This window comes from Chiloscyllium punctatum, chromosome 34 (assembly GCF_047496795.1).
Source record: "Chiloscyllium punctatum isolate Juve2018m chromosome 34, sChiPun1.3, whole genome shotgun sequence".
In the NCBI taxonomy this organism is placed as follows: Eukaryota; Metazoa; Chordata; class Chondrichthyes; order Orectolobiformes; family Hemiscylliidae; genus Chiloscyllium; species Chiloscyllium punctatum.
Genome location: NC_092772.1, coordinates 51,535,399 through 51,552,792, shown reverse-complemented (window position 1 = coordinate 51,552,792; position 17,394 = coordinate 51,535,399). Strand labels below are relative to the sequence as shown.

Genomic DNA, 17,394 nt, shown 5'->3' with positions numbered 1-17,394 from the left:
GGAAACAGACCCTTCAGTGCAACTCCTCCATGCTGAACAGATATCCCAACCTAATCTAGTCCCATTTACCAGCACTTGGCCCATATCCCTCTAAACCCTTCCGATTCATATGCCTTTTAAATGTACCAGACCTTGTTGCGTTTGTACGTGGACTGTTTCTGTATCAGAGGATTCACAAACAGTGCTGAACATTGTGAGGTCATCAGTGAATATCCCCACTTGCTGGTCTTCCAGAGAAAAGGGTGGTTCATAACTGAACTTTTGAGACTGGCACAATTGAATTCAAATGAATGGATTTGAATTGAATTGAATTGAATCGAATTGATTTGAATTGAATTGAATTGAATTGAATTGAACTGAATTGAATTGAATTGAATGGAACTGAATTGAATTGATTTGAATTGAACAGAATTGAATTGAATTGAATTGAACTGAATTGAATTGAATTGAACTGAATTGAATTGACTTGAATAGAATTGAATTGAATTGCATTGAATTGAATTGATTTGAATTGAACTGAATTGAATTGAAATGAATTGCTTTGAATTGAATGGATTTGAATTGAACTTAATTGAATTGAACTGAATTGATTTGAAATGAATTGATTTAAATTGAATTGAATTGAATTGAACTGAATTGAATTGACCTGAAGTGAATTGAACTGAATTGAATTGAACTGAATTGATTTGAATTGAATTGAATTGAACTGAATTGAATTTAACTGAATTGAATAGAATTGCAGTGAATTGAATTGAATTGAACTGAGCTGATTTGAATTGAATTGAACTGAATTGAACTGAATTGAATTGAATTGAACTGAATTGAATTGAATTGAAGTGATTTGAATGGAACTGAATTGAATTGAATTGAAGTGATTTGAATTGAACTGAATTGAATTGCATTGAATTGATTTGAATTGAATTAAACTGAATTGAATTGAATTGTATTGAATTAAACTGAATTGAATTGAATTGATTTGAATTGAATTGAATTGAACTGAACTGAATTGAATTGAATTGAACTGAATTGATTTGATTGGAATTGATTTGAAAGGACTTGAATTGAATTGAATTGAATTGAACTGAATTGATTTGAATTGAATTGATTTGAATTAAATAGAATTAAACTGAATTGAATTGAGTTGAACTGAATTGAATTGAACTGAATTGATTTGAATTGAATTGATATGAATTGAATTGATTTGAATCAAATTGAAATGAATGGAATTGAACTGAATTGAATTGAATTGAATTGATTTGAATTGAATTGAATTGAAATGAACTGAATTGCATTGAACTGAATTGAATTGAACTGAATTGATTTGAATCGAATTGAACTGAATTGAATTGAACTGGATTGAGTTGAATTAAATTGATTTGAATTGAATGGAACTGAATTGAATTGAATTGAATTGAACTGATTTAAATTTAATTTAAGTGAACTCAATTGAATTGAATTGAACTGCATTGAATGAACTGAATTATTTTTAATTGAATGGATTTGAATTGAATTGAATTGAACTGAATTGATTTAATTGAATTCATTTGAATTGAATTGATTTGAATTAAATTGAATTAAACTGAATTGAATTGAATTGCTTTGAATTGAATTGATTTGAATTGAATTGAAATGAATTGAACTGAATTGAACTGAATTGAATTGAATTGAACTGAACTGAATTGAACTGAATTGGTTTGAATTGAATTGAATTGAGTTGAACTGAATTGAATTGAACTGAATTGAATTGAATTGAACTGAATGGAATTGAATTGAATTGAACTGAATTGAATTGAACTGAATTGAATTGAATTTAATTGAACTGAATTGAATTGAACTGAATTGATTTGAATTGAATTGATCTGAACTGAATTGTACTGAACTGAATTGAATTGAACTGAATTGAATAGAATTGAATTGAACTGAACTGAATTGAATTGAACTGAATTGAATTGAGCTGAATTTAATTGAATTGAATTGAACTGAATTGAATTGAATTGAATAAAATTGAATTGAATTGAACTGAATTGTATTGAATTGAACTGAATTGAATTGAATTGAATTGATTCGAATCGAACTGAATTGAATTGAAGTGAATTGAATTGAATGGAATTGAATTGAATTGAACTGAATTGAACTGAACTGAATTGAATTGAATTGAACTGAATTGAATTGAACTGAATTGAATTGAATTGAGCTGAATTGAATTGAATTGAATTGAATGGAACTGAATTGAATTGAATTGAATTGAACAGAATTGAACTGAATTGAATGAACTAAATTATCTTGAATTGAATGGATTTGAATTGAATTGATTTGATTTGAATTGAATTGAACTGAAATGAATTGATGTGAATTGATTTGAATTGAATTGAATTGAATAGAACTGAATTGATTTGAATTGAACTGAATTGAATTGAATTGATTTGAATTGAATTTAACTGAACTGAATTGAATTGAATTGATTTGAAGTGAATTAAACTGAATTGAACTGAACTGAATTGAATTGAACTGAATTGAATTGAGCTGAATTTAATTGAATTGAATTGAACTGAATTGAATTGAATTGAATAAAATTGAATTGAATTGAACTGAATTGTATTGAATTGAACTGAATTGATTTGAATTGAATTGATTCGAATCGAACTGAATTGAATTGAAGTGAATTGAATTGAACGGAATTGAATTGAATTGAACTGAATTGAACTGAACTGAATTGAATTGAGTTGAACTGAATTGAATTGAACTGAATTGAATTGAATTGAGCTGAATTGATTTGAATTGAATTGATTCGAATCGAACTGAATTGAATTGAAGTGAATTGAATTGAACGAAATTGAATTGAATTGAATTGAATGGAACTGAATTGAATTGAATTGAATTGAACAGAATTGAACTGAATTGAATGAACTAAATTATCTTGAATTGAATGGATTTGAATTGAATTGATTTGATTTGAATTGAATTGAACTGAAATGAATTGATGTGAATTGATTTGAATTGAATTGAATTGAATAGAACTGAATTGATTTGAATTGAACTGAATTGAATTGAATTGATTTGAATTGAATTTAACTGAATTGATTTGAATTGAATTGATTTGAAGTGAATTAAACTGAATTGAATTGAACTAAATTGAATTGAATAGAACTGAATTGAATTGAATTGAACTGAACTGAATTGAACTGAATTGATTTGAATTGTATGGATTTGAATTGAATTGAATTGATTTGAATTAAATTAAAGTGAATTGAATTGAATTGAATTGAACCGAAATGAACTGAATTGATTTGAATTGAATTGAATTGAGCTGAAATGAATTGAATTGAATTGAATTGAACTGAATTAAATTGAATTGAATTGATTTGAATGGAACTGAATTGAATTGAATTGATTTGAATTAAACTGAATTGAATTGAATTGAGTTGAATTGAATTGAATTGAATTGAACTGAATTGAATTGAAATGAATTGAGTTGAATTGAACTGATTTGAATTTAATTGATTTGAATTGAACTGAATTGAATTGAACTGAATTGAATTGAATTGAGCTGAATTGAATTGAATTGAATTGAATGGAACTGAATTGAATTGAATTGAATTGAACAGAATTGAACTGAATTGAATGAACTAAATTATCTTGAATTGAATGGATTTGAATTGAATTGATTTGATTTGAATTGAATTGAACTGAAATGAATTGATGTGAATTGATTTGAATTGAATTGAATTGAATAGAACTGAATTGATTTGAATTGAACTGAATTGAATTGAATTGATTTGAATTGAATTTAACTGAACTGAATTGAATTGAATTGATTTGAAGTGAATTAAACTGAATTGAACTGAACTGAATTGAATTGAACTGAATTGAATTGAATTGAATAAAATTGAATTGAATTGAACTGAATTGTATTGAATTGAACTGAATTGAATTGAACTGAATTGATTTGAATTGAATTGATTCGAATCGAACTGAATTGAATTGAAGTGAATTGAATTGAACGGAATTGAATTGAATTGAACTGAATTGAACTGAACTGAATTGAATTGAATTGAACTGAATTGAATTGAACTGAATTGAATTGAATTGAGCTGAATTGAATTGAATTGAATTGAATGGAACTGAATTGAATTGAATTGAATTGAACAGAATTGAACTGAATTGAATGAACTAAATTATCTTGAATTGAATGGATTTGAATTGAATTGATTTGATTTGAATTGAATTGAACTGAAATGAATTGATGTGAATTGATTTGAATTGAATTGAATTGAATAGAACTGAATTGATTTGAATTGAACTGAATTGAATTGAATTGATTTGAATTGAATTTAACTGAACTGAATTGAATTGAATTGATTTGAAGTGAATTAAACTGAATTGAACTGAACTGAATTGAATTGAACTGAATTGAATTGAGCTGAATTTAATTGAATTGAATTGAACTGAATTGAATTGAATTGAATAAAATTGAATTGAATTGAACTGAATTGTATTGAATTGAACTGAATTGATTTGAATTGAATTGATTCGAATCGAACTGAATTGAATTGAAGTGAATTGAATTGAACGGAATTGAATTGAATTGAACTGAATTGAACTGAACTGAATTGAATTGAATTGAACTGAATTGAATTGAACTGAATTGAATTGAATTGAGCTGAATTGATTTGAATTGAATTGATTCGAATCGAACTGAATTGAATTGAAGTGAATTGAATTGAACGGAATTGAATTGAATTGAATTGAATGGAACTGAATTGAATTGAACAGAATTGAACTGAATTGAATGAACTAAATTATCTTGAATTGAATGGATTTGAATTGAATTGATTTGATTTGAATTGAATTGAACTGAAATGAATTGATGTGAATTGATTTGAATTGAATTGAATTGAATAGAACTGAATTGATTTGAATTGAACTGAATTGAATTGAATTGATTTGAATTGAATTTAACTGAATTGATTTGAATTGAATTGATTTGAAGTGAATTAAACTGAATTGAATTGAACTAAATTGAATTGAATAGAACTGAATTGAATTGAATTGAACTGAACTGAATTGAACTGAATTGATTTGAATTGTATGGATTTGAATTGAATTGAATTGATTTGAATTAAATTAAACTGAATTGAATTGAATTGAATTGAACCGAAATGAACTGAATTGATTTGAATTGAATTGAATTGAGCTGAAATGAATTGAATTGAATTGAATTGAACTGAATTAAATTGAATTGAATTGATTTGAATGGAACTGAATTGAATTGAATTGATTTGAATTAAACTGAATTGAATTGAATTGAGTTGAATTGAATTGAATTGAATTGAATTGAACTGAATTGAATTGAAATGAATTGAGTTGAATTGAACTGATTTGAATTTAATTGATTTGAATTGAACTGAATTGATTTGAATTGAATTGATTTGAATTGAATTGAATTGAATTGAACTGAATTGAATTGAATTGAACTGAATTGAATTGAACTGAATTTAATGGAATTGACTTGAATTGAATTGAACTGAATTGAATTGATGTGATTTGATTTGAATTGAATTGATTTGAATTGAATTGAATTGAACTGAATTGAATTGAACTGAATTGAATTTAATTGAATTGAACTGAATTGATTTGAATTCAATTGATTTGAATTAAACTGAATTGAATTGAACTGAATTGAATTGAATTGAACTGAATTGAATTGAATTGAATTGATTTGAATTAAACTGAATTGAATTGAATTGAATTGAACTGAATTGAATTGATTTGAATTGAATTGAATTGAATTGAATTCAACTGAATTGAATTCAACTGAATTGAATTGAATTGAACTGAATGGAATTGAATTGAATTGATTTAAATTAAATTGAGTTGAATAGAATTGAATTGAATTAAACTGAATTGAATTGAACTGAATTGAATTGAATTGAACTGAATTGTATCGAACTGAATTGAATTGAATTGATTTGAATTGAATTGAATTGAATTGATTTGAACTGAATTGAATTGAATTGAATTGCATTGAACTGAATTGAATTGAACTGAAGTTATTTGAATTGAATTGAATTGAATTGAATTGAACTGAATTGAATTGAACTGAATTTAATGGAATTGACTTGAATTGAATTGAACTGAATGGAATTGAATTGAATTGATTTAAATTAAATTGAGTTGAATTGAATTGAATTGAATTAAACTGAATTGAATTGAACTGAATTGAATTGAATTGAACTGAATTGTATCGAACTGAATTGAATTGAATTGATTTGAATTGAATTGATTTGAACTGAATTGAATTGAATTGAATTGCATTGAACTGAATTGAATTGAACTGAAGTGATTTGAATTGAATTGAATTGAATTGAACTGAATTGAATTGAATTGAACTGAATTGAATTGAACTGAATTTAATGGAATTGACTTGAATTGAATTGAACTGAATTGAATTGAATTGATTTGATTTGAATTGAATTGAATTGAACTGAATTGAATTGAACTGAATTGAATTTAATTGAATTGAACTGAATTGATTTGAATTCAATTGATTTGAATTAAACTGAATTGAATTGAACTGAATTGAATTGAATTGAACTGAATTGAATTGAATTGAATTGATTTGAATTAAACTGAATTGAATTGAATTGAATTGAACTGAATTGAATTGAATTGAATTGAATTCAACTGAATTGAATTCAACTGAATTGAATTGAATTGAACTGAATGGAATTGAATTGAATTGATTTAAATTAAATTGAGTTGAATTGAATTGAATTGAATTAAACTGAATTGAATTGAACTGAACTGAATTGAATTGAATTGAACTGAATTGTATCGAACTGAATTGAATTGAATTGATTTGAATTGAATTGAATTGAATTGATTTGAACTGAATTGAATTGAATTGAATTGCATTGAACTGAATTGAATTGAACTGAAGTGATTTGAATTGAATTGATTTGAATTGAATTGAATTGAATTGAACTAAATTGAATTGAACGGAATTGAATTTATTGTGTTGTGTACCGAGACACAGCGAAAAGCTTTGTCTTGTGAACAATCCAGGCAGAGTAAAGTCACATAGATAGTAAATAATAGGTAAACAGCAGCAAAAACAAAAACACAGGTACAGGAGAATGTTAAGAGTTTGTGAGTCCATTTCTCTGACCAACCCCACCCCACCCCCCGCCCCCGTTTTGAATGGATGGCAAGAGGGTGTTATCATTTGGTCTGAAGAATTGGGTGAGGCAATATAAAAGAAAGGTGGGGTGGTAGCGTCCCTACCTGTGGACCAGCAAACCTGGGCTCAAGTCCCTGCTCTAACCTCAGAGATGTGCCCACTGCAGGTTAGTGAGTAAACTACCCCTGAAAGGAAAATTGAATTTCTAAAGGAGGAACAGAGAGTTAGTGGATAATCACGTGACAGGTGTAACGTGTACAGGATCCTGGGTTTTAGGAACAAGGGGGAGAGAGAACAGAAATGAGGACGTTTTGGTGAAATATGTATCCAATGCTGGTCAGGACTCCCTTGGAATATCCTGCCCACACTTCAGAGTGAAGATGCAGGTACGCACAAGGCACAGGTGAATGGATTGGGGGCAGTGTGAGGGAATGGAGTCACGTGGAGGTGGAGAAACCAAGGCTTCTGAAGAATAAGAGGTTGAGAGCAGTACTTTTGAAGTCACGAGGTGTCTCGTCAGGTTGGAATGGTGGGGTGAGAAGCGGGGGATTGGTGGTTGTGGGGAGAGAGCAGGGTGGATCTTGTTCTCATTTACAGGAGTGTATGTGAAGTACCAGAAGGTACTGAATTAAGTCAACAGGACCATAAATAAAGCAAGAGGGAGGGATGAGGAAATCCTTTCTCACAAAGGAAGCAGCTGGAAGGTGCAGATATTAACCGAAGGGTTCCTGGGTTAGCCAAAATGAAAGTATAAACTGAAATGAAAGAATTTTAAAAAGTAGACAAATGAAGTGTGGTGATAATCTAATAACTAGATAGGTCACAGGGTTTATCGTGTGTGTGTGCATGTGTGTGTGTGTGTGTGTGTGTGTCTGTCTGAGGGTGTGTGTGTGTGTGAATGACTGCATGTGTGTGTATGTGCATGTGTGAGAGAGTGTGTGTCTGCATGTATGGCTGCATGTGTGTCTGTGTCTATGCATGTGTGTGTGTGTGTGTGTGTGAGTGAGTGTGTATCTGTGCATGTGTGTGAGTGAGTGTGTGTGTGTGTGTGTGAGTGAGTGTGTGTCTGCATGTGTGTGTATGAGCGTGTGTGTGTGAGTGAGTGTGTGTGTCTGTGCATGTGTGTGTGTGTCTGTGTATGTGTGTGAGTGAGTGAGTGTGTGTGTCTGTGCATGTGGGTGAGTGAGTGTGTGTCTGTGCATGTGTGTGAGTGAGTGTGTATCTGTGCATGTGTGTGAGTGTGTGTGTGAGTGTGTGTGTGTGTGAGTGTGTGTGTCTGCATGTGTGTGTGTAAGTGAGTGTGTGTGCGTGAGTGTGTGTGTCTGCATGTGTGTGTGTGAGTGAGTGTGTGTCTGCATGTGTGTGAGTGAGTGTGTGAGTGTGTGTGTCTGTGCATGTGTGTGAGTGAGTGTGTGTGTGTGAGTGTGTGTCTGCATGTGTGTGTGTGAGCGTGTGTGTGTGAGCATGTGTGAGTGTCTGTGCATGTGTGTGAGTGAGTGTGTGTGAGTGAGCATGTGTGAGTGTTTGTGTGTCTCTGTGCTTGTGTGTGTGACACACAGACGCACACACTCATATATACACACTCACACTCACATAGACACACTCACACTCTCAGACTCAGCCCATAACCAGCCCACATCTGATTCACTGTGTCTGTCCAAAACAAATCTTCAGCTTTTCCAGAGTTTCTGTGACAGTTCAGTCCATTAATTATTGCATTTGGTACAAACACACACGCACACCGACACACTCTCACTCTCTCTCTCTCACACACACACCCACACACTCACACCCACACGCACACTCTCTCTCCCTCACATGCACCCACACACTAACACCCATTCTCTCTCCCTCACACACACACTAACACACACTCTCTCTCCCTCACACACACACTAACACACACTCTCTCTCCCCCACCCACACACTAACACCCTCTCTCTCTCCCTCACACACACACTAATACACACTCTCTCTCCCTCACACACACACTAACACACACTCTCTCTCCCTCACATGCACCCACACACTAACACCCACTCTCTCTCCCTCACACACACACTAACACACACTCTCTCTCCCTCACACACACACTAACACCCACTCTCTCTCCCTCACACACACACTAACACACACTCTCTCTCCCTCACATGCACCCACACACTAACACCCACTCTCTCTCCCTCACACACACACTAACACCCACTCTCTCTCTCTCACACACACACTAACATCCACTCTCTCTCCCTCACACACACACTAACACACACTCTCTCTCCCTCACACACACACTAACACACACTCTCTCTCCCACACACACACACTAACATCCACTCTCTCTCCCTCACACACACACTAACACACACTCTCTCTCCCTCACACACACACTAACACACACTCTCTCTCCCTCACCCACACACTAACACACACTCTCTCTCCCTCACATGCACCCACACACTAACACCCATTCTCTCTCCCTCACACACACACTAACACACACTCTCTCTCCCCCACCCACACACTAACACACACTCTCTCTCCCTCACATGCACCCACACACTAACACACACTCTCTCTCCCTCACCCACACACTAACACCCACTCTCTCTCCCTCACACACACACGCACACTCTCTCTCCCTCACACACACACTAACACCCACTCTCTCTCCCTCACACACACACTAACACACACTCTCTCTCCCTCACACACACACTAACACCCACTCTCTCTCCCTCACACACACACTAACACACACTCTCTCTCCCTCACACACACACTAACACCCACTCTCTCTCCCTCACACACACACTAACACACACTCTCTCTCCCTCACACACACACTAACACCCACTCTCTCTCCCTCACCCACACACTAACACACACTCTCTCTCCCTCACATGCACCCACACAATAACACCCACTCTCTCTCCCTCACACACACACTAACACACACTCTCTCTCCCTCACATGCACCCACACACTAACACACACTCTCTCTCCCTCACCCACACACTAACACCCACTCTCTCTCCCTCACACACACACTAACACACACTCTCTCTCCCTCACACACACACTAACACCCACTCTCTCTCCCTCACACACACACTAACACACACTCTCTCTCCCTCACACACACACTAACACCCACTCTCTCTCCCTCACACACACACTAACACACACTCTCTCTCCCTCACACACACACTAACACACACTCTCTCTCCCTCACATGCACCCACACACTAACACCCACTCTCTCTCCCTCACACACACACTAACACCCACTCTCTCTCCCTCACACACACACTAACACCCACTCTCTCTCCCTCACACACACACTAACACACACTCTCTCTCCCTCACACACACACTAACACACACTCTCTCTCCCTCACACACACACTAACACACACTCTCTCTCCCCCACCCACAAACTAACACACACTCTCTCTCCCTCACATGCACCCACACACTAACACACACTCTCTCTCCCTCACACACACACTAACACACACTCTCTCTCCCTCACACACACACTAACACACACTCTCTCTCCCTCACATGCACCCACACACTAACACACACTCTCTCTCCCTCACCCACACACTAACACACACTCTCTCTCCCTCACACACACACTAACACACACTCTCTCTCCCTCACCCACACACTAACACCCACTCTCTCTCCCTCACACACACACTAACACCCACTCTCTCTCCCTCACACACACACTAACACACACTCTCTCTCCCTCACACACACACTAACACACACTCTCTCTCCCTCACACACACACTAACACCCACTCTCTCTCCCTCACACACACACTAACACACACTCTCTCTCCCTCACACACACACTAACACACACTCTCTCTCCCTCACACACACACTAACACACACTCTCTCTCCCTCACACACACACTAACACACACTCTCTCTCCCCCACCCACACACTAACACACACTCTCTCTCCCTCACATGCACCCACACACTAACACCCACTCTCTCTCCCTCACACACACACTAACACCCACTCTCTCTCCCTCACACACACACTAACACCCACTCTCTCTCCCTCACCCACACACACTAACACACACTCTCTCTCCCCCACCCACACACTAACACACACTCTCTCTCCCCCACCCACACACTAACACCCACTCTCTCTCCCTCACACACACACTAACACACACTCTCTCTCCCTCACACACACACTAACACACTCTCTCTCTCCCTCACACACACACTAACACCCACTCTCTCTCCCTCACACACACACTAACACACACTCTCTCTCCCTCACACACACACTAACACACTCTCTCATATGCATGCATTCTCCTTCTCTCCCATGCACACAGTCTGTTTCTCAGGCAGGTTCACATTCTCTCACACTCTCTCACATTCTCTCTCTCTCACACACTCTCTCACACGTTCTCTCTTTTTTGCATGCTCTCTCTCTCTCGCACGCTCTCTCTCTCACACTCTCTCTCACATGCTCTCTGTCTCTCACACACTCTCTCTCGCACACCCTCTCTCTTGCACTCTCTCTCGCACGCTCTCTCACACACTCTCGCGCACGCTCTCTCTCTCTCTCTCGCACGGTCTCTCTCACACTCTCTCTCACATGCTCTCTAACACTCTCTCACACACTCTCTCACACACTCTCTCGCGCACACTCTCATTCTCTCTCTCTCTCTCTCACGCTCTCTCTTGCACATTCTCTCTTGCACTCTCTCTCTCGTACGCTCTCTCACACACTCTCTCTCTCTCTCGCATGGTCTCTCACACTCTCTCTCTCACAAACTCTCTCGCACAATCTCTCTCGCACACTCTCTCTCACACACTCTCTCATGCACGCTCTCTCTCACACACTTTCTCTCGCATGCTCTCTCACACTCTCTCACACACACTCTCTCACACACTCTCTCTCGCATGCTCTCTCTCACACAGTCTCTCTCTCGTACGCTCTCACTTGCTCTCTCTCTTGTATACTCTCTCACACACTATCTCTCTTGTACACTCTCACATTTTCTGTCACATGTTTACTCTCTCTCACATGCTCTCTCTCTCACACATTCTCTCTCACATGCTCTCTCTCACACATTCTCTCTCACATGCTCTCTCTCTCACACATTCTCTCTCACATTCTCTCTCTCACACATTCTCTCTCACATGCTCTCTCTCTCACGCATGTTCTCTTTCATACATTCTCTCTCTCTCTCACACATTCTCGCGCACACTCTCTCACACATTCTCTCTCACATTCTCTCTCTCACATATTCTCTCTCACATGCTCTCTCTCTCACGCATGTTCTCTTTCATACATTCTCTCTCTCTCTCACACATTCTCGCGCACACTCTCTCACACATTCTCTCTCACATTCTCTCTCTCACACATTCTCTCTCACATGCTCTCTCTCTCACGCATGTTCTCTTTCATACATTCTCTCTCTCTCTCACACATTCTCGCGCACACTCTCTCACACATTCTCTCTCTCGCATGGTCTCTCTCACACACACTCTCTCTCGCACGCTCTCACACATGCTCTCTTTCACATTCTCTCTCATACACTCTCTCTTTCGGTCACTCTCACACGCGCTCTCTGTCACGTTCTCACTCACACGCTCTCTCTCTCACACATGTTCTCTTTCATACGTTCTCTCTCACACGTTCTCTCATACGTTCTCTCTCTCTCAGATAGTTGCTCTCACATGCTTTCTCTCGCACATTCTCTGTCTCTCCCTCACACTCTCTCTTGCACACTCACTCTCACACGTTTTCTCTCTCTTGCACGCACACACAATCTCTCACTTCCATGGATAAACTCACTCTCTCACACGTACAAGTAAGGGTGAATTGGCTGTCCCGTGCTGTGTGGGTTTAGGGGGATTGACCACGCTGAACTGTCCCGTACTGTGTGGGTTTAGGGGGATTGACCACGCTGAACTGTCCCGTACTGTGTGGGTTTAGGGGGATTGACCACGCTGAACTGTCCCATACTGTGTGGGTTTAGGGGGATTGACCACGCTGAACTGTCCCATACTGTGTGGGTTTAGGGGGATTGACCACGCTGAACTGTCCCATACTGTGTGGGTTTAGGGGGATTGACCACGCTGAACTGTCCCATACTGTGTGGGTTTAGGGGGATTGACCACGCTGAACTGTCCCGTACTGTGTGGGTTTAGGGGGATTGACCACGCTGAACTGCTCCTGATTGCGTGGGGAACATTGTCTCCTCATGACCAAGCTGCAGTTATGTGGATGGAATGGTTGGTCAGTGCAGATTCGAATGGACAAATGGCCTCTCTCCGCACTGTCGGGATCCTACCATTGAGGTGCCAACTTGAATCGGAAATCGGATGCTTCCGTGTCATGTCTCTGAGTGGCTAGCTGGCCTTCCGAAATAATTTCACTTCACCTTGCCTTGCCACGATTTCTGTGCGCCGAAATGATAATCCGAAAGAAATTTGAGAACTGCCTGAAAACGTTGGGAATTCTTCTTGCTCCTGTGCGGTTCCCAAATGCCATGCCCCCTGAACACCAGATCGTTTGCACATGTTTAATACAAATGATTCAAGTCTCAGCTCTTGTTACAGGCCTCCCCGAGTCTGTTGTGAAACCTCAGGCATTTCGTAAAACAGGAAAGCCAGGTTTCTCAGCATCACTGTCCAAGCTGTTGTGACACCCACCGCTTGGGAAGTGTAGTCAACCACCACTGCCAGTTTCCAGAGAACGCTGACTAAACTGAGCACAGCAAGACTTCACCAACAGTGGCCTGATAAGTGCTGGTTAAAGGTTCAAGTTTGGAGGGGGGGGGGGGTTTGCGGGGGATTGTGTAGCAAGTCCGCGTTGAATTTTTCATTTCCTTCATTCATTTCCCTGGCCAGGCTAGTTTTTGTTCCCCCATCTCCAATTACTCAGAGGCAAGTTAACGTTCAGAGAGTCCTTCAGTGAGGAAACAGGCCCTTCGGTCCAACTCGTCCATGCTAACCCAGAAATCCTAAACTAATCTCGTCCCGTCTGCCAGCACCCGGCCCATATCCCTCCAAACCCCGTCCTATTCATCTCCCCATCCAGATGCCTTTTAAATGCTGTCATTGTACCAACCTCCACCACTTCCTCTGGCAGCTCATTCCATACACGTACCACCCTCTGGGTGAAAACGTTGCCCCTCACATTCCTTTTAAATCTTTCCCCTCTCACCCTAAACCTATGCCCCTCTGTGCTGCTGTTGGGGGTGGCATGGTGGCTCAGCGGTTAGCACTGCTGCCTCACAGCGCCAGGGACCCGGGTTCGATCCCAGCCTTGGGTGACTGTGTGGAGTTTGCACGTCCTCCCCATGTCTGCGTGGGTTTCCTCCGGGTGCTCCGGTTTCCTCCCACAGTCCAAAGATGTGAAGGTTAGGGTGGATTGGCCATGGGAAATTGCCCATAGGTACATTAGTCAGAGAGAAGTAGGTCTGGGTTGGTTACTCTTCGGAGGGTCAGTGTGGACTTGTTGGGCCGAAGGGCCTGTTTCCACACTGTAGGGAATCCAATCTAGTCCTCGATTCCCCAACCCTGTGGAAAAGAATGAGTGGGTTCACCCTATCCATACGTCTCGTGATCTTCTGTAAGGTTCCCCTCCCAGTCTCCTATGTTCTGAGGTGACTCCCCCACCCCAGGAGAAAGACCTTATCTATTTACCCCATCCATGCCCCTCATGGTTTTATAGACTTCTGTAAGGTCACCCCTCAGCCTCCAACGCTCCAGTCAGAAAAATCTCAGCCTCTCCTTATAACTCAAACCTTCCATAATCGGCAAGCTTTCCCATAAATCTTTTCTCCACCCCTTTCCAGCTCGATAACATCTTTACTAATCAGCCACTTGCTGTGGGCCTGGAGTGAATAGACAATAGGTGCAGGAGTAGGCCATTCTGCCCTTCGAGCCAGCACCACCATTCATTATGATCATGGTTGATCATCCTCAATCAGTATCCTGTTCCTGCCTTATCCCCATAACCCTTGATTCCACTATCCTTAAGAGCTCTATCCAACTCTTTCTTAAACAAACCCAGAGACTGGGCCTCCACTTCCCTCTGGGGCAGAGCATTCCACACAGCCCCCACTCCCTGGGTGAAGAAGTTTCTCTTCATCTCTGTTCTAAGTGGCCGACCCCTTATTTTTAAGCTGTGTCCTCTGGTTCGGGGCTCACCCATCAGCAGAAACATGTTCCCTGCCTCCAGAGTGTCCAATCCTTTAATAATCTTATACGTCTCAATCAGATCCCCCCTCAGTCTTCTAAACTCAAGGGTATACAGGCCCAGTCGCTCCAATCTAAGATAGTCCTGCCGTGGGAGGGTCACAGTGAGTAAGGATGGAAGGTTCCTTCCCTAACGTAGAACATTCGAACAACAGCAGGCCATTCAGCCCTTCAACAGGATAACGGCTGTTCATCCAGCTCTATACCATGGTCCTACTTTTTGCTGTATTAGATTAGATTCTCTACAGTGTGGAAACAGGCCCATCGGCCCAACCAGTCCACACCGACCCTCCGAAGAGTAACCCACCCAAACCCATTCCCCTATCCTATGTTTACCCCTGACTAACGCACCTAACACTACAGGCAATTTAGCGTGGCCAATTCACCTGACCTGCACATCTTTGAATTGTGGGAGGAAACCAGAGCACCTGGAGGAAACCTACACAGACACAGGGAGAATGTGCAAACTCCACACAGTCAGGGGGGAATCGAACCCAGGTCCCTGGTGCTGTGAGGCAGCGGTGCTAACCACTGAGCCACTGTGCTGCCCACCTATCCTTTGATACCTTTAACTCCTTGGAATTTACATTGCATTATATTGGCAAACCAGGTGGCACTTTCCCTTACAATCAACAATGGTTTCACAGTCATTACGCGACTTGGATTAACCAAACCCTATTCCACCCTCTGTCTTGGGAGGGTTTGGACCCCCTGGTTCTCAGCACATGACGCTGGTGACTGGATTAACAGCTGCACAATGATAGCAATAGACAATCACCTCTGCATTGATCAGGGATGGAATAGAATCTGAGATGGGTGGGGGTGGAGGGTGTAGGGTGGTGAAGAATGCCTGATGTCTAAACGCAAGCCACATTTCGCCCCCACATTACACGCCACTCGAACTTTATCTTATCCGAATGCAACACAAAACGTGGAACGGTAACAGCGCTGGGCCAAGACCATGAGAAACTGCAGAGAGTCATGAACATAGCTTAGTTCACCACACAAACCAACCTTCCATCCATTGACTCCATTGTTATGAAGCTGAAGACATGTACTGTACCTTGAAGAGGGAGTGAGTGCTGTTCTGCACCGAGAGCTTGCAAGAGCAGCTTCAGAGAGTACTGGAAAATTGAAAATATGTAACATTTGGCTGTGAAATAGATCCCAGAGTTTTGGTTGCTGTTTTGACAATGATTTTGAATTTAACCAATCAGTTTAAATTATGAGCATGGTACTGGAAAAGCACAGCTAGTCAGGCAGCATCCGAGGAGCAGGAATATCGATGTTCTATCAGGAATGAGCCTCATTCCTGAAGGGTTTACACCCGAAACGTCGATTCTCCTGCTCCTTGGATGCTGCCTGACTTGCTGTGCTTTTCCAGCACCACACTCTTGACTCTGACTCTCCAGCGTCTGCAGTCCTCACTTTCTCCTTGTTTCAGTTATGCCCCAGGATACTAAAACACAATCAATTTTGAATTTGTAGTTTTGCCAACTTCGAACTAATGAGACGATCCGATGTTGGGGGTATATAAAAGACAGACATTTTGAAAGTCAGACCGAGTAACTGACATCGAGAGAGAGAGAGAGAGAGACCCAAGACATTGAAACACTCTCTATCAAAGATACATTTTCTTATGAAACACCTTCACAGTAAAAAGAAAGAAGGTGACCCAGGGAAATCTTCAGCCAGAAGAAGACAGACACTGAAGACGACAGCGGCTGTGTGGTTTTGAAATTAAGTTGATGTAATTTTAATAAGTGTTTTATTGGAACAGTATATTGTGATGGAATTGGAGGCAGATAATAAGCAGTTAAGAGAAAGAGGGTTTGGAGTTGTGAAAAGCTGTTGTTCAATGTTTACTTTTAGACTTAAAGAATAAACTGATGTTATTTCCTTTGAATAGTAGAATTTGGGAGTTCTCAGTCACTCGTATTATAACAGATTATGAGGTGA

At 39.5% G+C, this 17,394-nt stretch overlaps 1 protein-coding gene across 4 annotated transcripts in view; it reads left to right on the top strand.

Moving 5' to 3' along the window:
- Nucleotides 1-17,394, top strand: part of LOC140458836 (uncharacterized) — a 62,197-nt gene that overhangs the window by 3,114 nt on the left and 41,689 nt on the right. The window lies entirely within an intron of this gene.